This window comes from Oxyura jamaicensis, chromosome 9 (assembly GCF_011077185.1).
Source record: "Oxyura jamaicensis isolate SHBP4307 breed ruddy duck chromosome 9, BPBGC_Ojam_1.0, whole genome shotgun sequence".
NCBI lineage: Eukaryota > Metazoa > Chordata > Aves > Anseriformes > Anatidae > Oxyura > Oxyura jamaicensis.
The window spans coordinates 20,678,647-20,700,627 of NC_048901.1; the positions used below are offsets into that span (position 1 = coordinate 20,678,647).

Genomic DNA, 21,981 nt, shown 5'->3' on the forward strand with positions numbered 1-21,981 from the left:
AGAATGTCTTCCTCCCCAAAATTCAAGAGCCCAGAGAACCTGCTAGCTGTGGGGAAGGAGGACCAGAGGTCCAAGCAGCTTATTCTTGAACTTATGAACTTGACTTATACCATCTAGACTTACGTCAACCTGGTCAATCCAGAGATCACTGTGAGGATTCAGATTTAAGTCCATCTTCCAAGAGTTCATCGGTGTTCTGGATTAGATGGACTTTTAATTAGGTATGTTTTTTTGCTTTACAATTCTCTCCACTTTAACTAGAAAAAGCTACATTACCTGAATAAATATTTAGTAGCATGCTGCTTGAGAAAAAAAAAAAATAATAATAATAATAATTCAATTTGTAAAAGTGGCAAATAATGTCCAAGCACTCAGCCTTACTACCAACATGTGCAAATAGTTAAGAATGAGCTACCATCAACCAGCCTTTCTTGTCCTAAAGCCCCACTCAGCTCAGAACTGTTTTCACTGGTTATTATTTCCAGTTATTTAGTGTTTGCAAGTGCGATGCTCCCACTCATGCTATACCCCAGATGAGGAGGGCAAGGCAGGTAATTGCTGTTTTTCAAACAGCTCAGTGTGTACAGAGCCCGCTAACCAAGCCTGGTTTCCAAGAACAGCGTTTGAAGCTTTGGTGTCCTCTCTTTGGTTTATCACCCGGCATCGTACACTGCGTTCAGTTCTTTGCAGTCGTCCTTACAAACACTTCCTCCACGTCTACCAGCTCACAAACACTGCGGTGGCTTATGTAAACCACAAACAAGTGCTGTACACTTCTGTCAGTATTTCTTTGGTACCACCAGGCTCTTGCTTTAGAGGTATCTGCAGTTTGTTTGGCAGTTCTGTGGCACACGTTGCCCTGAGGCCTCATCCTTATGCAAAAGCAGCACTGAGAGGAGCTCTTCTCCGCCTGGCAGGCAGAGGTTCAGGTCCAAGCTTTCCACCTCCTTTTTGTGAAAAAGGAGCTGCTTTGACTCGGTCAGAATATTTTCTTCTCCCTTAAGCCATTAGGGCTTGGTTGTGCCTGGTTCTCTGGGAGGTCAGCGTGCTCTCCTCGAGCAGACTGTGTACCTCCCGAGGAGCCCCACAGCTGGCTTCCCTTTGGCTGCAGAATCCCAAACGACCACCCCTTTTCTGTTCTCATCAAAGCAGAAAGTTTCTTCCTTGGTGTCCTAATGCTCCTAAGCACGGTCAAATTTTCCTAACGTGGTGTGCCATTTTCCAGGCTCTGCTAGCAGAGTTGCCTGTACAAATGTCGCTTTTCATTTCAACCTATTCCCTGGCACCAGAGCAGCGGAAGCCTCCGCAGGCTGCCGGCCTTGCTGGCGTGGCTCTCCAGGAAGGCTGCAAATTCATCTTTCCTGGGAACTACAGCTCCCAGAAGACATCTCATCCTCCCCAGACCAGGAAACGAGGCCTGCTGGCTCCGCCACATCTTTCGAAAGGCTCCCCCCTTGCTAGACAGCAGTGAGTGACAGAGGGGAAGAGGCCTTGCACCGTGCGGCTCTGTGTGGGCCTGCAAACTCCTCCTCCTCCTCTTCAGCCTCGGATCAGACACATCTGCGGTGCCAGCCCGCAGCGCGTGGTGAGACACCAGGCCTCCTTGTTCCGCAGGAACTGTCCTGGGCAGGATTTTAGGAGGAAGGATGTAACTTCGGGGCTCTAAGCAGTCTCCATGTAGTTTCACGTGACGTGACTCAGCACTGTGCTCCGTCCCTTAACAAGCCTCTGCTCCTAATTAAAAGCAGCCCTTCTGCCTCTCGCTGCGAGCGCTGCCTCAGTGAAGTCACGGATAGCGGCACCGCCCCGGACAAACCCATTAGCGCGGGTGCCACAATCTTCTGAAGTCATCTCTGTTTCTGAAATCAGAAGTCAAGGCTGTTCCTTTCACAACATATTTGTAAAGCCCGGTTTCCAAAGCGCTGATCGCTCACGGCTGCGGCTGAAGTCAGGAGGAGCCTCCTGAAAGTCAGCTACCGGAGTATGTTGTCGGTGAGCTGAAGGGTCCTGATCTGGCATCTGCAGAGCAGAGAGATTGGTTTCCAGCAAGCCAAAGGAATTGGGTAATGAGCAGTGTTGTCTCCCCAGTGGGGATTTTGGTTCCAAAAGTGAAAACTCAGTCTGGCATTTCAAGCATACCGCACTTTTCCCTGTCTGAGGCCAGTCAAAACAAGGCAGCCAGGGCTTAAGCTGTTCCGTGATAGAACAGCTTACTGAAATGAGCACTGGCCTTCACCCGAGCACTCGCTCCAGCGTAAGCACTAACATGAACACGGCAGACTGGAGCCTGCTGTGATGTTCTGACGTGCTCTGGCTCTGCCGGGCTTCCCTCGTGCCTCTCCCAGGAAGCCTCAGCCTCGCAGGCCGCTGCTGATGGAGCTTCAGGAGGATGCGGCACTGCGGGTCTGTGGCAGAAGCCCACCCTGAGCCACCACGGCCTGGCAAAAGGCACAGTCAGGAACTGGAGGGTGGAAAGGAAAAGGGATTCAGAATGAAGAAGAGAAAGCTTTTCAAGAACTTCAAATCAACCACTTCTGAAGAGCTTGTAAGAAATAGAAGAAATACCTCTGCTTGCCAAGAACGTATCTGTGAAAGGTACCAGCACCTCCTCCGCTTGTGACATTTCTTTGTCTCTCACAGGAGGAAAATAATGAAGCACAATTACTGTAGAAAGCAATCAGATAATGCTTGTTTCTAATTGCTGCTGGCAGGGAGGCTTCATTGTGTTTGAATTTTAGCGAAGCAAATGTGAGGTGGTGAAATTGCCCCTAACACCACACAAACCTTCGATATCTCTTCCCTGAAAAGCTGCAATTTCAGTGAATGTCACGTGCAATGCTGAGCGTTTACATGAAATAATTAGCCGGCAGGCTGTACCTAGCTGTGCCCTTCCACTTCCTCTCCCCAGCTCATTCTTCGAAAGCCTCCTGGGACTGCACGGTCACGGCTTGCCTGGCACCAGGCAGGCACCAGAAGCAGCAGGAAAAATAAAAAATAAAACTGAGGTGACCCCATCAGAATGTTTTTAGCAAACTTGAAACAGGAGAGTGGCTTCATACCGGCTGGGCTCGCTGCATTGGGGATGTTTTGAGCCAGAACAAGCAATAGGGTTAGATGCAGCAGTATTGTACAATTTGTTTTCACTGCTTTGTGCTGAAGTCCCTTCTATCTACTTTTAGAACACGAAAAAAACAACAAACTTGTTATCCAGAGGGAGAGGAAAAAAAAAAAAAAAAAAAAGGAAGGCCATGAGCTGCTCGCATTTTGGCGTTTCAGTGCAGCGCTGAAGTGACGTCGGAAGCAGGAAGCGGTGCCGCGAGCCGCAGCAGCAGTGGGTGATGCCGCGTGGCTGGGCGGCGTATCTCACCTCGCCTCCCGCCTTCACCCACCGCCCGCCGGCAGCTCCAGCAGCGGCTGCATCCTCTGCTCGTGTCCTGCCCCTGAGCACGGTGTGTGGTGGCCTTGCTGGTGGTCGGGAGCCAGGTGAGTGCCGGCTGGCACGGGGCCGGCAGGGTGGGCGTGAGGTTTTGTTAGGGGAAGAGGCCCCGCGCTGTCAGGAGGTTGGGTGAGGCGGCACCGCATGAGTTTGGGATGGGCAGGTTGCTCGCAGCCGCCCTCAGCTCTAAAGTCAACACCACATACACACATGCAGCCTCACCCAGCTGCCTGACTCCTGCACCGAGCCTGGAAGTGCTTGGCCACTGGGAGAACCTCAGGACTTGGGAACAAGTGTCTTCTGAAGCAGCTTTGTGGTCAACATTGATGCGAAATACAAGTGCTGGTCCTTTGCATAAGGATCTGCCTGGGGAGACACCGGTAAGGATGGCAAGACTCAAAGCAAGTACCAGCCCTTCTTGTACGAGCTCCCAAACGTTCAGCGTGCTCCGCTGGAAGTCACAGCCTCCGTGTCGGGAGCTGTCTCCAACCAAACACCGCGCTCACGTTGTTCATCAGCCCGTGCTGTGGGCTCACAGCTGCATTGCTGAGGAAGCCGTTCTGGTTCCCGTGTGTGTTCCTGCAGGAAGGGTGGCAGAGGGTAAACCAGGGAAATTTGGCACTCCACATCTGCTTTCATTTAAAGATTTAACGACCGACCCCTTTAAGGCTGTATGCATCTGATTGCTCTGTTAGTGTTCTTTTTATGTGTGTGTGTGTGTGTATTTCACGGTTTTCAAAAATCTATAGTGGGAAAGTGATTGCCTGTTGAAAGACTGCAAAAACCTGGTGAAGTGCAAAAATTTTGAACGTTTTTCCTTTAACATTTCATGCGTTATAACAGGACCTGATGAATTAGCTAGGTAAACGGGCGTTGCTGCACACTTAGGCAAATACCAGGCAGTTCAGCACATTGATCCTGACACTCAGGTAAACACCTGTGTCCAGTTAGTTCCGTGAAAAAGACAGTGGCTCGCTGAAGACAACTCGCTCTATGCTGTAGTATCTTGTTGGCATCTTTGCCAAGCACGCTCTGATTTCTAATGCTCTGGTCTTCCCAGAGTTATGGGCAGGACTGAAGGGAGGTGAGAACACAACCCTTGGCGTGCCCTTCTGGGTGAGTACGAACAGCAGTGACTGCGTGCACTCTGCTGGGGGTTTGCAGGCAGGTTTTGCTTTTTTCTTTCCTTGCTTTTTTCACTTGTTCTTCCTTTTTCAGTTTTCATCCTGTGACAAAGCCTGTGTTTAGATCTCTTTTGCTTGGACTGTACAAAACGACTGGGACTTTCTGTCTCTCGAAAAAAAAGAGGAATAGAGAATTATGCTACTGTTTTTACTGGAGTGCTTGAGCAAACTGATTGCTTGAGCAAACTTGATTCTATGATTCTGAAACTGGAAGCGGGGTACTGGCGAGCTGGGGCTGACGTGTGCTTTATCTTGTACTAAACTCCGGAATGGCAGCACACTGCATTGAGCCTCTTTGCGTGTGTGCTTGCCAAAGAGTAAAATAACTTCTTTGAGACTAGCTTTATGCTTCCTCATAGATATTCAGTGTAACTGAGGGAAAATAACGTTTTACAGTGTGCCTTTTGTTGGGGTGGCATCTGCCCCAGCCTGGGTCTCGCTCCATGGGGCTTCCGAGCAGCAGGTGCTTTGCAGCGCAGGAGCCAGGACGTGCCTGCTCCTCTCCTGCTCTCAGAGGTCTTCTGGTCAGCTCAGAGCTGCTGTGTTTGCCCGTGATGGCTGTGCTGCGTGGCCTGCTGTGACGCTGCCCTTGGCTTGCTGCTGCACTGGGGCCACGCTTAGGGTCACCCTCCTGGGCCCCATCCAGCTCCTAATTCTTGATCCAGCCACGCTTGGGGCTTATGTACGGGATGCGTTGCGCTGTGGCCAAGACAGCTCCGGCCTTGCTGCTAAGCTGTCTGGCCCCAGCGTGGCTTTCAGGAGGTGCTCGCTAAATTTGTGTGTGCTCAGGAACAAGGCCTGAGAGCTGCCTCCAGCTCAGCACCTCTTCCCATCTCACAGCATGACAGTGCACCCTCCAGTCAGTCACCCCCTGAGCTGGGTGAGTCGGCCCTGGGGACACACCATACAATAGCCCTGGCTGTGGGTCCCCGTCCCCAGGAAGGTGGAGGTGAGGTGATTCACTGTGTGCTAGGGCAGCTTTCCAACAAGAAACGTTGAACAGGAAAGTTTTAGAACAGGGCTGAGTTAGAAAAGGAAGCGAAGGGAAAGCGGCTGCCTTGCGAGGTGCTGTGGGAGAAGTGAGCGGCCGGGCAGCCCCGCACACGGATTGCTAGCACTGGAGATGGGAAGCTCCATCTGCCTCTTGTCTGGCTGCCTCTCCACCACACGTGGTTGCAGTTTGCCCAGATATTTCTCAGTACACGTGCTGGAATACGCTGTGCTGGTCGTCTGGTCAACCTGCTGTGAAAGGCAGGCCACGGGATCTGCAGTCTCCTTGAGCCTTGGGAAGGAAAACCTCCAGCCTTTACTAGAGGTGTTTTCAGTGATGGCGATTCTGCTTCACCTTCTGATGAGCGGCTCCTCTGGCTGGGTTTATTTTTTTGGCCTCTGACATTCGTGTCCTGTCCTAACAACAACCGGAGAGGGCTCAGCTGACGTCCAGGACCAGGTTTTGACTTCCCAGCAATAACTTTCCAATAGCACAAGCAAAGATTGGAGGAGCCAGCAAAGCAGCATATTGCAAAAGTATGCAAAAAGCCTGGTCCGTGTGATAATCAACAATTCAAGTGAGGAGCTAATTTGGAGCATCTTAATATCGGGAGTGAATGAAGCCAGAGTTTAAATAAAAATATTCAGAGATACTAAACTAATGCTGCAAGGAGCTACAGGCATATGGTAATCCTGACAAAGGAGGATTTCTAAATGTAGAGCATAGCTGGGAGGCACAAAGCTAGCACCAAGCACAAGGAGAACATTTTTTCTCCATATTAAAAAATGCATCTCTAGGAAGATAAATCCACTACAGGGATTTTTGGAGTGCCTTGTCTGTGTAGGACCATACGCAGGCAGGACAGCGGGAACGAGAAAATGGCCTCTGCCAAAGGTAACAAGGAAAAGAAATTCAGTAGGAACAGTGTGCAACCTTGGGAAAGAAGCAAACAATGTCTCAGAAGATGAGATTTTTGCATGAAATTAATTAAAGCAGAGGAAAAAAGAAAATAACTTGGGAAATTTGGAGCAGCGCTGGGTCCGGAGGCAGGACAGCAGCACCGGGTGTGCGCGTTGGGTCACGGAGGCTTTCTCGTGGCTACGCAAGAAAAGAGATTTTAATGTGATAAAACCGACTTAAATTATGCAATGACTAGCACACTTCCTACCCCCCTTTGAAACCTGCTTTACAAATAAAACATTGGTTAAAAAAAAAAAAGAAACAAGCAGGAACTTCAACCAGAGACCTGTTGGTTTTAACAAAGCAGGGAAAAATGACCGGCGGAGCTGGCATATGACACCGGGTGTGGAAAAGATCGAGGGCTGGGGCTAAAACTGGAGAAAATGCTCGCAGTAATTCTCGTTCCAGCACGCCCGGCTAGCCCCGAACTGAGCACGGCGCTGGGTGCGGAGGCTCCAGGGGAAGGGAGTTTGAGGACAAGAGCCAGGGCACTGGTGGGAAAGGGAGAAGATGCGGGGAGGAAGGGCTGGCTGAGAGGTGGGAGCTGCTGCTGGTGAGGAGGCTGGCGAGCAGCGAAAGGGGAAGGAGGAGCCCTCAGGGATGGGCAAGTGGTGCTATGCCCTACACAGAGCTCGGGGCTACGGGCAGCCCAGCCAGGGATCCCTTGGGTGTTTCTTCTGCTCTGAGATGGGCTTAAACTGTCCCCGGGGCTTAGCGGTGAGGGTGTGAGGAGGCGGGAGCTTTGGGGACACCCCGATGCCGTGAGCGGGGCAGTTGTGGTGCCGGCTGAGTCACAGGAACGGGGTTTTGATGTTGCCAGAAAAGAACCCCACAAAAGTGCACACCGCTGCCTGTCACGGGGCAGACTCGCTCCTGTCGTGGCTTGGTGCTGCAGATCCACTCCACAAGAGACAAAGGTCTCTTCTCAGGAGTTTGAATGGCCGTTGTGAGCCGCTGACAGGCTCGGGGCCAGCAGAACAGGCTCTGCTTTCTTCCCTGTAAGTACAGCAAGTATAACTGCGCTACGGTAGAGAGCCGATGGAATATAATCTGTTACACTAGTAGGTTCGTCCAGCGTTGTTCCCAGACAACAGCAACAAAAGGGATGCCGCAGTGAATGCCTTGCAGTGAGAGAGTTCGTACAGGGGGAGGAAATTGGATCTTGTTTCTGAAAAGAAAGGAGAGAGCAAGGCTTTGTGAATGAAGAGCAAGGCTGAGAGGTGCCACTCCTTGACTAGCTTGGGTATCGATACAGGGGGTGACAAGGGGACGACAGCGGAAGCTGCAGCTGGAGAGGGCACTAGGGGTCACCCCTGTCTTGTCTCCGTCATCTGCATTTACTTCTGAAGGAAGATAACGAATGTGATAGAAACCAAAGCCTTTTTTTTTTTTTTTGTGGCTAGACAGCTTGCATCTCATCTATTCGTTTTCTGCTCCAGCCCGCCTGCCTTCTGTCTGTCTGTGCCTTAAAACAACCCGTCCTGCAGTCTGTAGGATGCAGCCGGGGAGGAGGCTCGAGAAGCAGGGGAGCTGCAGCAAAATCCCCCCAGCGCAGCTCCCGCTGCTGCCGAGCCCGGGCTAGGCAAATCACACGTGCCAGGTCGGGCAGAATCACATCGCGGCCCTGGCATGTCCCTGCAAGCACGGCCGAGCAAACCGATTGCTGGGATGAATGGCAGCCTTGTAGTCAGGAGAGTAACTCCTGGCACGTTTGGCTCTGCCTGGCCAATAATCCCGTCCGTCTCTCCCTGCTTCCCACCCAGATAAGGATCCCTGACTTCTCACAAAGCTGCCTCTGTGGCTGCAGCGGGAGGAGGATCGGGTGCCTGGGTTGTGAAGGGAAATGCAAATCCTCTTCTCCGAGCCTTTTTTTGCTTTCGTGTCTGGAAGTAACCAGCGGTGTGGGCTGAATGTATTGTCTGAGGCTGGGAATCGTGCTTTGTGAGGTGGGATGCTCGGTGTCTAGGGAGAATGAGGATTTCTGACTGATGGAGATGATTTGTCTAGGGACAGCCCGGCGTTCAGGCACACCAGACCCGATGCAGGGGCTGCACCCCAACAGCCTGCCTTTTACCTATTTTGTAGTCGACTTTGCAAAACGCGGCCCGTTTTGTCCGTAGAGAATTACGGCGTGATAGATCGTGGCACTTCTTGGTGCTCGGTATCACAGAAGTCGGGAATCCACGTGAACTCAGAACCTGAACGGGCAAATGAGTGAAGGAGATGGCTGCTGGGGGCTGTGGAAGCGCAACGACAGCAGCTTCGGGCTCGCAAAGCCCCTTGCATGCAAGTCCCTGGAGACCGGGAGAACGCCGGAGACACTTCCCCGTAATCGTGCCCCGTTTGCACGCCCTCTAAGTGTGCAAACTCCTTCCTACCCATCCGTAACAACCCCCTTGGGTTGGCTCACCCAGCTGAATGTGGCCCCAGGGACAGGCATGCTGCGGTCGTGCTCTCATCCGAAGTGGGGGGAGTTCTCCGGCTCCCTATTCTAGGGTTTTATGTAACAGCCGGCTTATATAAGCCTTTGTCTGTTAACTCAATGGGTGGAGCGGATCTCGCTTGGGTCTGTCGCTAAAGAAACACTCGTTGCTTAACTCTTACCCAAGTGCTCATTACATACTTTAAGAATAGTTGAGCTGGCTCCTTTCTCGTTGCCAATAATAACGTACCTCCTTGACAACCTGCTGTGGATGAATGATAACGCGTGGAATTCACCCACGTAGCGAGCCACAGCTCAGGACCAACGAGAAACGAGGCTGTCGACGCAGGCAAGGGCAAACCGAGGCATCCCCCAAGCCCTGGCCACGGGTTGCATCTTGGTTTTCCTTGCTGCCTCCTGGCAGGACGGTTTGCGGTGTGGGTAGGGGAGGAAGGGCAAACCCCCCTAACTTCAAACCCCCTAACTTCAAACCCCCTAAGTTCAGCGCAGCCACGCTTGTCCCCAGCACCAGTTCCCATTCAGGAATGGGAAGGAGAGGTGGCAGCCGGTGTCCTCGTCCCAAAGCTGCTTTGGGCCCTGTGCCGCTGCTCCCTGTGGTCACCTAGATGTCTATCCAGAGCAGGGCACCCGCTCTCCAGCAGGTAAAGGTGGGTCACGTCGTGCTGCGTGGGAGCAGGACGGCAGGAAGAGCTGTGCCCAGCCCCGGTGCTGGGGAGGACGGCGCGGGTTGTTTTCGGACGGACTTGTTGAGCTCCCTCAAACCTGTCATTCATGCTGCGCACGGCTTTAAATAGCAAGACGGCGTGCGTCGTAGCTTAACACCATACGGAGCTGCTTTGCACTCTCTCCTTCCTCCAGATACCGTGCTGCACACGCTGACGTGCCTGGCATTCCTCCGTGCGCACCGGGAGCACTGCACACCGCGGCTCCCGCTTCCCACCCCGGCCACACCGTGCCCGCGGCCGCATGGTGCACCCCGGGACCTGCAGAGCAAGAGCACAGCCAAGGCTTGGCCCTGCCCCACAGCAAGTTTCCAAATTCTTTTTCCTTTACCAATTTCATTCACGCTTCCCCTTTGAGAGGAAAAAAAAAAAATACCCAAACAGCGAGAGCTTTGTTTTTGTTTCCATGGGAATTCTGCGAGAGGGGGAGGTTGTGAAAGAAAACTGAAATATCCCGGCCAAGCCCAATCATGTTGGGATCCTGAGCAGCCGCTGATCCATCTCGGAGCAGCTAAAGCCCAGGGGTCCTGCTGTCCCCTGGTTGTCCCCTGCCCGGGGACGGGGCTGCCGCTGCTGCCGCGGTGTCATGGGGAGCATCGCTGCCCTGTGGGGCTGTGCCACGGTTGGCATTTCGGGTGTCAGAAGACGTGACTACAAATCCCAGGAGGCACCGTGGCAAGGCCGGCTGCCAGGGCTAAGTGCTCAGACTTCCTCCCCTGCCTCTTCCTCCGAAGTTAGGATGACAATTGTTTTCCCTGAAGGATGGGGGAGGAGAAAAGAGAAGTACTTGTCTGGTTTCTGCTCCGTCCCGCAGCACCTCGTGGGGATGTGTCGCTGTCCTTTCTGAGAGCACTGCTCTGAAACAGCCATCGAAAACCACATTTTCAGTTCCTGGTTCAGCTCCTAGTGAGACACGATAACCCGGGCGTCCCGAAGGACCGCAGCACCGCACATGCCTGCAATGCACGTGGAGCCTGAGAGACCGCTGGGCGAGCTGGCAGAGGAGCGCAGGGTCCCCCCGGCAGGCAGATGGCCCCTGGGCTGGCAGCGCGGCCCCAGCAGAGCCCCGAGTTCCTGCCCAGCTGAGCTCAGGGCCAGGAGAAGGCAGACACCCGTGGCACAGCACAGGCACCAGCACCAGCATCCCCCGTGCTTGGTGCCAGCCAGGTCCGTGCAGCTGCAGAGGAAATGCAGGGAGGAAAAAAGCTCCTCCAGGTTGGCTGCAGCCAAGAAGGACGGGTGGAAGAGTGCTTGGCCCAAGCGACTGATGGCTTTTGCCTTTGTTTTTGTGTTTTTGCCGTCTTTGACACTTTGCCCAACCCAGAAAGTGTCGGCTGCTGTGAGCGGCTCCAGCTGAAGCGCGGCCGTTTGGCTACCCCGGGCTTTGTAACACCGTAAATAACAGGGCTCTGGGGATCTTACTGGTACAGCTGTGGTCATTTCACTCGGGGAACGCAACCCGAGAGAAGAACTAGGCAGGTGAATGCCTGTATGAGGGTGGCATCCATGTTCACCAAGTCCCAGGCAGGGCTCCTCCAAAATGGCTGAGGAACTGGGCACCCTCCTGTGTGCCAGCCCCTAAATAAAACCGCCTTTTGCCATAGTGTGAAGGGGAGACTGCATTTCCAGGTACAAGACTATGGCCTGGGAGGCTTGAAGAAGCTGATGGCTTCTTTCTCCTGTTGCAAGCTTGCTCCCCCCTGCTCTGGGACCAGTGTTTGGCATTTCTGTAGCCTGGCCCTGCTGTCCCGCTGCTCTCCCCTCTCCCCTCGTTGGCCACCACGTGTTGCCAAGCAGTGAGTGAGGCTGGGGAAGAGGGCCTCGTCTGAAATAATTAATAGTAATAATAATCCCTATTCCTATGCCTTGGCAGACTTTCAGCTGGAGGGTTGGGTTTGATGGGCAGGAGCACAGGCGCTCAACAGTCCACAAAAAGCCCTTCTGCAGATGTCTCTGTGCCTTCCACATCCCCACTTCGGGCCAACTCATTAGGCACGACAAGGAAAAATTGTGAAGAGAAGGAGAGACATGAATAAATTGCAGAAAATAAAATAAAAGGTTGCTAACATTGTCACCTTGGTTTTCCAGGACCCAGCTGCATCGCTCCCCGTGTGACCGGCACGCAGCACGCTCCTGGCACCAGCAGCTCGCGGTGAATCAACAAACCTGGCATCCCCTGTGACAGCAGCCAGCGTCCTCAGGGAGCTGCGGGGAAGTTTCTGGAGACCGAAAGTCAGGTGGGAACAAAAGAAATCCCAGCCTCGCCTGTTCTGTGGTCGCCCTACACCACTGTGTTTCTTCGGGGTGTTCTAGGAGGCCCCCACCAAGGATGCGCTCCGTGGGTTGCCCCAGGCTCAGGGAAGGCGCTGGGAAGAGCAGCAAGGCGCTGTCGGGCACAGCCGCAGCTCTCCTGTCCGAGGGGTGGCTGTGGGCAGGGGGCCGCTGCGTGCTGGTGCCCAGGACGGGGGAATTTTGGTGTGGAGATGCCAAAACGTGCAGCGAGAGGGGCTGCTCTCTGCTGCTGCTCCTGCCGTGCTCACAGTGGCTGCCAGAGTAAACCTAACAGCAACAAAATTAAATATGCATTATCTGAGCTACCATTTCTGAATTTGCAGGGCTTGAGCAGACTTCAGCCAGCCAGCTGCAGGCGTGCCAGGTGCCCAAACGAGGGCAGGCGGGCTCTGGCCTGACGGCGGGTGGCCGCCCTGACACACAGCTCTCCGCAGGTGCTGCGTCCAGCCCCGCCTGGGCTCAGCGCCCTGGGAGCAGACGAGCCGTGCTGCGGCGCTCTCGGGCACCCGGCTCAGATTTCTGAGTGTGACTGTAAGTGCGAAGGTTGTCGCTCTCGGTGTCTGCAGAAAGTCAGCCGAGCCCGAGCAAACCCTGTTTGGAGAAGCCAAGAGGATGTGGGGCAGGTGGGCTCGGAAATGGTGCTGGTGGCCCAGCCTGGAGCTGTGCTGGGGAACGTGGGAATCCTTCGGTATCGCACTGCCTGTAGCTGAGGTTGGGTTATTTATCCATCTGGGTCTGAGGAGCGCAGCTCAGTTCCTTGCTATTTAAATAAAACAAAGCAAAATGAATCCTTTAAGGAAGAAAAACATCACAACCGTACTGAAGCCTTGCCCCAGGGACAGCAGTGGGAGCGCTGAATTCCCTGGAAGAAGCCCCCGAGATGCCCCCCGTACAGCTGCAGGGCTGGGAGCCAGGCTGCAGCCAGGATTCGGGCATCGTGGCAGCGTGCGGGGCTGCCCGAGCTGCCCAGCGTACGGAGGGGTTTTGCTTCTCCGTGTGTCATCTTGGTGCTGCTATGAGCACAAAATTTTTCTCTCTTCCTACAAAATCTGTCTTTGTAATTAGAGAGGGTTTTGTGGATGGGAGCAACGTGAGAAATGCAGCGTTTGCAGCCGCGTACCGCTCAGACCCAAGCAGAATGTGCCCATAATCCTTAAGTTGCACGCTGCCAACGATGACAGCAGTGCATTTAATTCGGCGTTAATGTGCACTCACTTTTTGCTTGCTCCCCAGCCAAACCCAATTTCTTGGCGATGGGGGCAAACCTCCTTCCCCCGCCCAAACTGGCTGCGAAAGGGGAAGAAGGCGAGCTTTGCGTCCCCGTGCTGGGGGGGGAATGCCCAAGCAGCCCTCCCTCCCAGTTAAGCCCTCCTTTTAATTACAACCCCCCCCCCCATGACAAGGGGTCTCCCCGCCCCGAAGCGCCAGCAGCAGCCCTCCCGGCAGTGTCCCGGCGCACGGGGAGTGGTTTCCCCGCAAGTGGCCGCTATAGGCTGGGGCTGGGGCTCGCCTCGCCCCGCCCGGGGGGAGCCGGCCCTGGGCTTGGGGCTGCTGGCTTTGGGGTTTTGAGGCTGCTGGCTTTGGGCTTTTGGGGCTGCAGCGCGGCCCCCCTTCGGGACGGCCCCGAGCCGGGACTGGGCACCATGAGGCCACCGCTCCCCCGGGGGCACGAGGTTGGTGGGGACCGGGGGCAAGGAGGGGTTAGAGGGGTGCTAAGGGAATGGGGGATTAAGGGGGAAGGGGGTCAAGGGGTATGGGGGTTAAAGCCGGGGGGCGCCGCCCGTGGGGGTCTCCCCGTGGCTGCAAAGTTCGCTCCCGGGGCTTGCAGGGGGCTTGCGGCGCCTTGGTGCCGGGAGGCGGGGGGGACAGGGCTCGGGGACACGAGTGGGGACAGGGCTCGGGAAGCGGGTGGCTGCGCTCTCGCCTCCGGCCCCGGTGCCTGCCCGCATCGCCGCGCTCCTCCCCGGCTCGGGGCACATCTGGAGCCCCGAAAGTGCCTCGGAGCGGGCCCGGGACACGGCCGAGGCCGGCCACGCCCCCCCCCACCGCGGACACGAGTGGGTTTTGGGGCCGTCGGGGCTGGCCAAGCTGCGCTCGTCCCGGCCGCCTTCGGGCAGCCCGAGGCCGGGACTGGCGCACACCACGCCGGGGAAACCACCGCGCCCGGAGGGGGGACACCAATTCCGGGGGCTTTAGGCTCAACAATCCCCATTTCCCCACCCCGTGCAGCCGCTGGCGTTTGGCTGCGTGTGCCCATGGCCGTGGCTCGGAGGTGACCGGGGACTTTCATCCCCGGGGATGCCCAGCCCGTCCCAAAGCCGGGCAGCTCCCCGGCTGCCTCCCCATCGCCCCGCACGGGGAGCTTCAAGTAGGGAAGGCTGAAGGGCCTCGCTAAACCACCTGTGTGCATGTTTAATTTCGACCAGATACCTAGCATCCTCCTTCAGGACTATTGAGAGTTGGCTTCAAGGCTCTGGTCTGGAAAAAAAAAACCCACCCCAGGGACTTCTCCTGTCCCCCCCGGTGCTGTTTGGGCTGCAAGGAGCCCCAGCTCCCACCCTCGTGGGCAGGGGGACACAGGCAGCTCTCGTGGCTGGGGATGAGTTTCCCAGGATCAGAGCTGCCGCTTCGTTAAGCTGCTGAGGATACAGTTTTACATAGAAATAAGTGAAGAACAAATTCCTAAGTCTGAGGTAGGTGATCTCTGCCGGTGAAATCACTCTGTTGTGGAGCGGCCTGAAATCACATGCCTCAGCTGGAAATTTTTACTACTTTTGCTAACAGCAAATTCTAAAGGCTTGTGCCAACATGACTTTGTTATCCCCTGTAATTTATGAGGTGCTCTTTAGACTGCAGGTGTGGCTGCAGGAGAGGAAGGATCTGGTGTTTTACGGTGGGGCTGTTCTCAGGACGTGGTTTGAGAAATGTCTTCCTTGAAAAACTCTGCGAAGAAGTGTGGTCTGCCCCTTTTACTTGCTAAGCGTGGACCCAACTTGGTTTTTTCCACTTACTCTTTCTCTGGTAATTGATTTAAAGCAAGCCAGCAAACCTTCAGGGGAAGAAATACCAGGGGAAATGCACTCGCTGCCAGTACAGCCACAAATTGTATTCCCGGGAAGTGCAATGGCAAAGAAAATGCCAGTCACTGATGCTCCTGCAGCCTCCTGGGTCGGGCTCCTCCAGCTCTGCCCAGCGAGCGGGCTGCGGGGAGCACCGCGCTGCCACCAGCAGCTCCCGTCTGCTGCCAGCCGTGCTGCAGACAAGTGGCTTTCCAACTCCTCATCAGCACGGCTGTTCCGAAGCAAGTCATTTAAAAAATCAGGATGGTTTTAAAAACTGGCTTGAGTGGGAACCGGCGTTGTACCGGGGACCTACGTCAGTCCCCGGGAAGCAATCTGAGCTTCTCCGGGCGTTGGTTTGCCGGAGTGTCCTGTGGCAGAGGTTACCTGCTGCTTGTCGAGGCTTCTGCAGAGCGAGGAGGGCAGGAGCCAGCCCTTCACACCATTTCCTCCTATTGTCTGACAACCCGTGGTGTGTTTTCAACTTGCTCTCCCCTGTCCTGAGCCGTGAAAACTCCTGCAGGGACCGAAAGCGGCTTGGTCACGGCTGGGGCTGACGGAAGCTGCGGTTTCATTCTTTTCCCCTTCCCCAATCCTTGCCCAGCCTTTTTGCTGGAAAGAAGGCTATTCTGGCATGTCGGGTGGTGTTCAGGTGCTGCTTGCCGCGCTATTTCTGGGCCGTGGGATGTGCGAGGGGCTGGCCCGCAGCCCCGCAGCTCTGTGCGTGCCCAGCTGCGGGGGGCCCGAGCTGGCCCCACCGAGCTGCAGGGTGGAGATGCATGCAGACACAAAACACATCCTTATATATTTATTATCTTAGATATCTGCACGTAGTTTGTTTTGAACAGATACTTGGTTGGGCACCTCTGCCCTGCTGCTCGCTGCCGGGGCCCCGTGGGCGGCTGCCAGATGCCCGTACCCGCTCCCCGTGTGCAGGCACCCTGGAAGGCAGAGGGAGTGGGGGGAAAAAAAGCTCCGTTTCCCAGCTTTTCTCTCCAAAACACGCACCGTGCTGCGCGTGTGTCTCCCACCCACTCAACACAGGGTGGCCGGGGGGTTGGGAGGCAGCTGGTGCCCTTGCAGTAGGGGACACGTGCCCAGCCCCTGCGTCCCAGGGGGGGTGAGGAGGAGGGAAAGGCATGGGTTTGCAGGTCGTACATTTTTTAAAATATATATATTTGTTCCTTCAGGATCCTGAGTTTTCTGTTTCCCCATGATAATAGCAGGAGATATCCAATCGTTAGGGTCCTGGCAGGGAGATGAGCATCACCTCCAAGGATAAAAGCGTGTGGTGTAAATCCAGCTCTGGCTCGTGTGAGTCTGAATCGGTGCCGATGAGGCAAAACTCCCTAAAAAGGGGCCAGGAGGAGAGGGAGTCATTAACACGAGGACCCGCTGCTGCTGCGACACCAAGCGTGCCGTGCCCGTCCAGCGTGGAAACGCAGCGTGCAGCCGGGGTTTGCTGCCAGAAAGGGGTGCAGGTGTTCAGTATAGAGAGAAGATTGCTGTCTTGGGCTGGTTATCGAGTCGTGTGCTGGCTTTGTTGCCAAGAAAATATGTCGAAGAGTGGGGCTGGATGGGAACGTTGCCGGTCGCAACCTGGCAGAGCCAGCAGCATCTCCTGGGCACGTGTCCCGCGGCTGCACGGAGCCACGTCGGGCACTTGCGGCGTTCACACCTCGCTGCTCTCCTCCTGATCGCCTTCCTGCAGCCGTTCTCCCGCAGAGCTCTCCCTTTGTGCTCCGGGGACGCAGCGCTGACCCTGTCGAGCCCCAGCAAATAAAACTGTGTGTTGCCTCTGCGAGGATTTGACAGCAAGGTAGCCGGTTTGCTGTAGTTATCCTTGTGTAAGAGCAGCGTCTCTTCCGCCTCCTCCTTCCCTTCTTTTTGGCAGAGGAGGTGTGGATAAAATAAGAAATTGTCCACGGCCATAAGGAGCTGACTGTCTAGGGAGAAAGTATGCAATACAAAGGAGATGTGAACAGAGCCGGGGTGGGTTGTTTGCAGAAGAGAAGGGCATCCGTCCCTCCTTGTCTCACCCTGAGCAAGCCGGGGGTTGGTACGGAAAGCGTCTGCGAGGGGAGGTGCGGAGCAGGGAGCTGGAGAAGATGAAAATCCTCCTTGCTATCTGCAGGTTTGCCCAACAGAAAGAGGCTTTTCTCTTGGGCGTGGAGGCCTGTTTGCGTGGTGCTGACAGCAGTGAATGTTCCTGGAGCAGGGAGCTGCTCTTCCTGTTTGCACCTTTGGTGGTAGGAAACAAACTGAGATGTGATTCCTTGGCTGCGTTTTCCCTGGGCCAGCTGCAAGGGGGGCCTGATTCCTATCTTACCTTTTTACTCCCACCAAAGTGAGGTGGGGGCTTTTGGGGTGAAATGGGACCCATCTGCTGCTGGAGCTTTCCCTGGGCTCCCTTGGGACCGGTGCTGCCCGTGGGGGATCCCGCACTGGGGACACGGGGTGCTCCGGCACAGCGGCACCGCTCGTCATCCGGCCGAGCCTCGTGGTGCGGAGGCACAGAAGGCGGTATCAGGCAGACAATATCCCACAGATCGGCGCCGTGACGTGCTCTGTCCAAGTCCGTGCAAGTGGATGATTCACATCCAGTTGTTGTTTCTGCCTAGCCTGTGCTGTAGGAGCTTGCTTTTCGGCGCTTCTCATACCGCTGGCGTGTCCTGAGGCTTCCCGTGCCTCCGGCTACGTGGGTCACGGACACGCAGCAGTGCCTTGGCACGGGGCCGCTTCCCAGAGGGCTGCCCGGTGAAATGGGCAGATCGCTTTTTAATTGGAAAAGCTTGCTTCTGGTTGTTGCCCCAGCCAGGACATCCCTCTCGCGGGCACCCATCGGGAGCCTCATCTCCTGGCGAAGCAGCTGCCCCTCGCAGCACCGGCGTGGTTCAGTGTGCTCCGGGCTGGTGCTGGGTGGCAGCCTCCAGGTACGCCCACGGTAAAATTAAACCAGCAGCAGTAATTAACTGCCTGCGGCCGGCACCGCCGGTATCCTGGGGCGAGCTGGCCGTGGCAGCGGGTTGTCACCGCGCTGACTGGCTAAAGGCAGCCTCGCTGCTGTCTTTTAACTATTTTTTAAGTTCTCCTTACACAAACCTTGAGCGTGGCATAGGGAGGTAAAACAAATGGATAGCTGGGGTCTGCACTCTCTCCTTATAAAGTAAAACGCGCTCGCAGGATGTGCCTGGCTCTTTGGCACGCAGGACGTGCAGGTTGGTATTTCCTGGGTGCAGCCCGAGGCGCCCGGCGCTGCCCAGCTCTCCCAGCAAGCCCAGCCTTCCCCCCGGTGCAGCCGAAGGGCTGTGGAAGCGATCTGGAGAGCAGGCATGGCGTAGGCTTTGCAGACAGAGTATTTTGGTCTCGTTCCTCTTCTTCTAAATGCCTATTTCTGTAGTCCCAGCGAGATGCTCTGAAGGGTGTTTTTTCCATGACAGAAGTTTCCTGCAGACTTCTTGCCGGGGTCCCACCCAGCTGTAAGCATCACCAGCGCCGAACAGGGGATGAGTCACGGTGCCTCCTAAATTTCTGTGGTTAGACCTGATCCCACGACGTTTTGGCAGCACTTCTGGCAATCGAGCCATTTTGTTCCCTGGCACAAAGAACCAGCGAGATAGGAGCTGCTGCCTGAGTCCTGGCGGGCTTGGTTTTGTTTTTTTCACCCCCCCACCACCCCAAAAAAAAGCCTGTTGCTTTTCTTTCTGCCAAACGGCCTTTTTTATGTGCAGAAAGAATCCAACTGCCTGCAGAAACCCTTTGAAGCTCGGCAGCTCTGGGAGGCAGCGAGGAAAAACACAAGGCAAAGTAACGCTGAGCCCGTGTGGCACCGTGCTGCCCAGCTGGGGCTGAGCTCCGGGGGGCTGAGCTCCTGTGTCCTAACCTTGGTGCTCCGACGTCCCCCGGGATGGTTTGGAGCAGCTCCACGAAGGGTTGAGGGTCTGGGGCAGCTCAGGCTGGGGGTGCTGGGACAGGGACAGGGACGAGCTGGGGCTCGGTGGGAGCTCGGGCATCAGCAGCATCTCCCGGTGTGCGCTGCTGCTCTGTCTCAGGGGAGGAATTTTTTGTTCCTATTCCATTCTAAGGAAGCTGTCAGGGCTGTCGATACGTGTAAATGAGCTGCTTTGCATAAATTTGCAGATGTTTGGTTGTATTTCAGCAAGAAAGAGAGGAGAGCTATTCTGTTCCTGCTGTTCTGTGTCTGCAAGTTGCTTCGTTTAAGGAACAGGCTTGTGTGGAATTCGCCTGTTTCTGATCTTGGTTCAACAGGTACTGACCCAAAAGTACATCGAGTTCCCTGCTGCTGGTACCATCCTGGGGGGTTGCGGACATCTCCCAGGGAAGGATCGCTTTGTGAAGCCCCCTGTGAAGTCCAGATGCCGCCCCTGCCCTCAGGGCTCAGCTCGCTGTCTCTCACTGCTCCCTCTTGGGCTTTCCCCACCAACCATCTTCTCATGAACACCAAGTTCTCCAATATTTGTGTTAGCTGTCCGGGAAGAGGGGAAATGCCGTTCCTGGGAGGCGTTAGCATGAGCCCAGGTCTGCACGTGAAGCTGTTAGCGCACGGCAGGAGCCGTGTGGCTGGGGAAGGGAGGCCGAGCGCTGACGTTTCCCCGTGCGGGTGCTTGCTGCTGGCCGTGGCTGGGGGCAAGCAGCTGCTTGGGAAATGCAAAGTGGGAGCAGGGGGGCCTCCATCCGCTGCCTCCCCGGCACCTCGTGGGCTCTCTGGGCAGGTGGTGCCAGCTGGCCTCAGCTCGGTGGTGGGAGCTGAGGCTGCTGAGCGCCGTAGCTTCAGGGGTAACGAATAAAACTCACTGAGACTGGGGACCTCAGCTTGCTGTCGGATCTGTTAGTCGTGGTGCCTGCAGCTTCTTTAGAGGCTTTGCTCCAAAATGCCCCACAAAATGCTGCTGCTGGTGGCACCCCGCGCTGCTCGGTGCTGTGGTGCCCGCGGAACCTCTCGTTACTTCGGGCAAGTCCCTGGAAGGGTCAAAAACCCCTCCCAAATTAGCACCTTCGAATACTTTTGTGTGTGATTTTCAACAGCAGCATGAGAAAAAAATAACGTGCCCGCTTAATGGAAACGTGAGGCTGAGCAGAACCCCTGGTGCTGCAGCTGGAGCGACGGCTGAGAGATCCCACCGCATTCCCCCGCGCAGAAATCCCGGCCAGGGCGCAGGGACTGCACTGCACCGAGCCCCACGTGCAGGCTGCTGCGTTTTGCCCGGGTTTGGCTCGTCGCAGAGGAGCCGTGCGAAGGGCTGTACGTGCTCACGTTCATCAGCGGTGACCCGAGCCTGCCCGGGGATGGGGGGCCAGCTCCGAGCCCCCGAAATTCCCGTGGAAATATGGTCAGGCAGGTGGTGGTTGCTGGGCAAAGACGCAACCAGAATAGCCGTGAGAGCTGTACGGGATGCCAGCCGCGGGGATGTATACGTTTAGGTAACCAAAGTATGTCCTGCATGCGCGTGACGCGCTCAACTATATATATCGGAGCGGCAGAAATGCTTAGCATCCCGGCTGCAGCTGTCCTCACCTCTGCTTATTGTCGCTCCGAGAGTCCTTTGCGTGATGCTGTCACCCTGGCAAGCTCCTCGGCTTTAGGATTTTAATAAAGCTTTTATGGCCCCTTCCTCGTGCCAAGAGCCGTGCGTCTGCCAGCGCTCTCAGGCGCTGCATCCTTTACCCTCCCAGTTCCCCTCTCCGTAGCAGGTATTTTTTCTTCACCCCTTTTCTCCCAGCCTGGCCGCCCCAGGAAGGAGCCCTGTGCTGGTCCCCTCGCCCCAACCCTGTGCTGCTGGGCTTGGGGTGCTGCCTCCTGGGGTGTTAGGGACGGACCCCATGGGCTGGGGCACACCTGATGGCTGGCTTCCCACAGATATGGCACTGCCCAAGGCGGGCCAGACAGGAGCATGAGACACCCGGCCCCATTACCACCAGCAAAAGTTGGCCCAGCAGGGCTGAAAGCCCCAGCGTGGCCCCGCTGGCGAGAGCATCCCCAGGGATTGCGAAACTCGCTGTGGTTTGGGGTTGGGGTACGTGGGGCGGATCGCACAGTGCATCAGCGTGAGCTCAGCAGCTGCTGCTGCTCCCCCGCCGTCTCCCTTTCATGTTACCGTGCAGCAAAGCAAATAAAACCAGTCCTTGGGAAGGGCCGGATGCTTAGGCTGGTCCTGGGTGTGGGGAAAACCACAGCGCAGAGGGGATTGGGGACCACGGCAGAGGGTTAGTCACCCCGGGGATGGCCGCTGCCTTACCTCACTGCTGCCCTTGACCTCCCCCTGCTCTCCTGTTGCCTTTCCAGCGGGAGGGGTGCTGCAGGAGGCTCTCAGCCAGGTGCAGCCCAGGCAGCAGGGATTTATGCAGATGCCCGTGCTCCTGACGGGTGCTCCAGGCATCCCTCCCGTGCTGCCGGCCGCGTGGGTCCCCGTCACCCCGCGGTTCCTTTGGCAGGCTCAGGGCTTGGCAGAAACCCTCGCGGAGAAGGCCGGCGGAGATCAATAACTCGCAGGCATTGAACGGGGAATGCTGACCTGCTCCTGCCTCCAGAGGGACTGCTGGTAAACGTGGGGGCTCTGCCTTCCGAGAGGAATGGGTTTGGAAGCAGCGTTTGGAAATATTTGGGGTTTTGTCAGGAATGAGCTGGAGATGAACGGAGTAGGTTGGGACCGTGCCTGAACACGCTGCTTGCTGTTGATTCGGATCCCTAGCCGAGTCCTTCTGCGGCTCCAGGAGATCTTCCCGGGCTGCCAGCAAAGCTCCTGGTCGGGGCTTGTTTGTGTGAGCCCAGTGGCTGGTGCTGGAGGGACCCCGAGGCTGGGGTCTGGCACCTGCCGGGGAACTGGGACAGAAAAGAAGGAACCAGCAGGACGGGGTTGTGCCGGGGCGCCGGGG

At 56.0% G+C, this 21,981-nt stretch overlaps 1 protein-coding gene across 2 annotated transcripts in view; it reads left to right on the forward strand.

Annotated features, from left to right (window-relative positions):
- Nucleotides 1-3,468: 3,468 nt before the first annotated feature.
- Nucleotides 3,469-21,981, forward strand: part of PLD1 (phospholipase D1) — a 63,469-nt gene continuing 44,956 nt past the window's right edge. The window contains exons 1-2 of one of the 2 annotated variants that reach the window (XM_035334114.1): nt 3,469-3,483; nt 11,825-11,973. The gene's annotated coding sequence lies outside the window, so the exon portion shown is untranslated. Of the gene's footprint in view, nt 3,484-11,824; nt 11,974-13,521; nt 13,702-21,981 lie in introns of those variants that run through there. The other variant, XM_035334113.1, reaches the window with a different exon arrangement.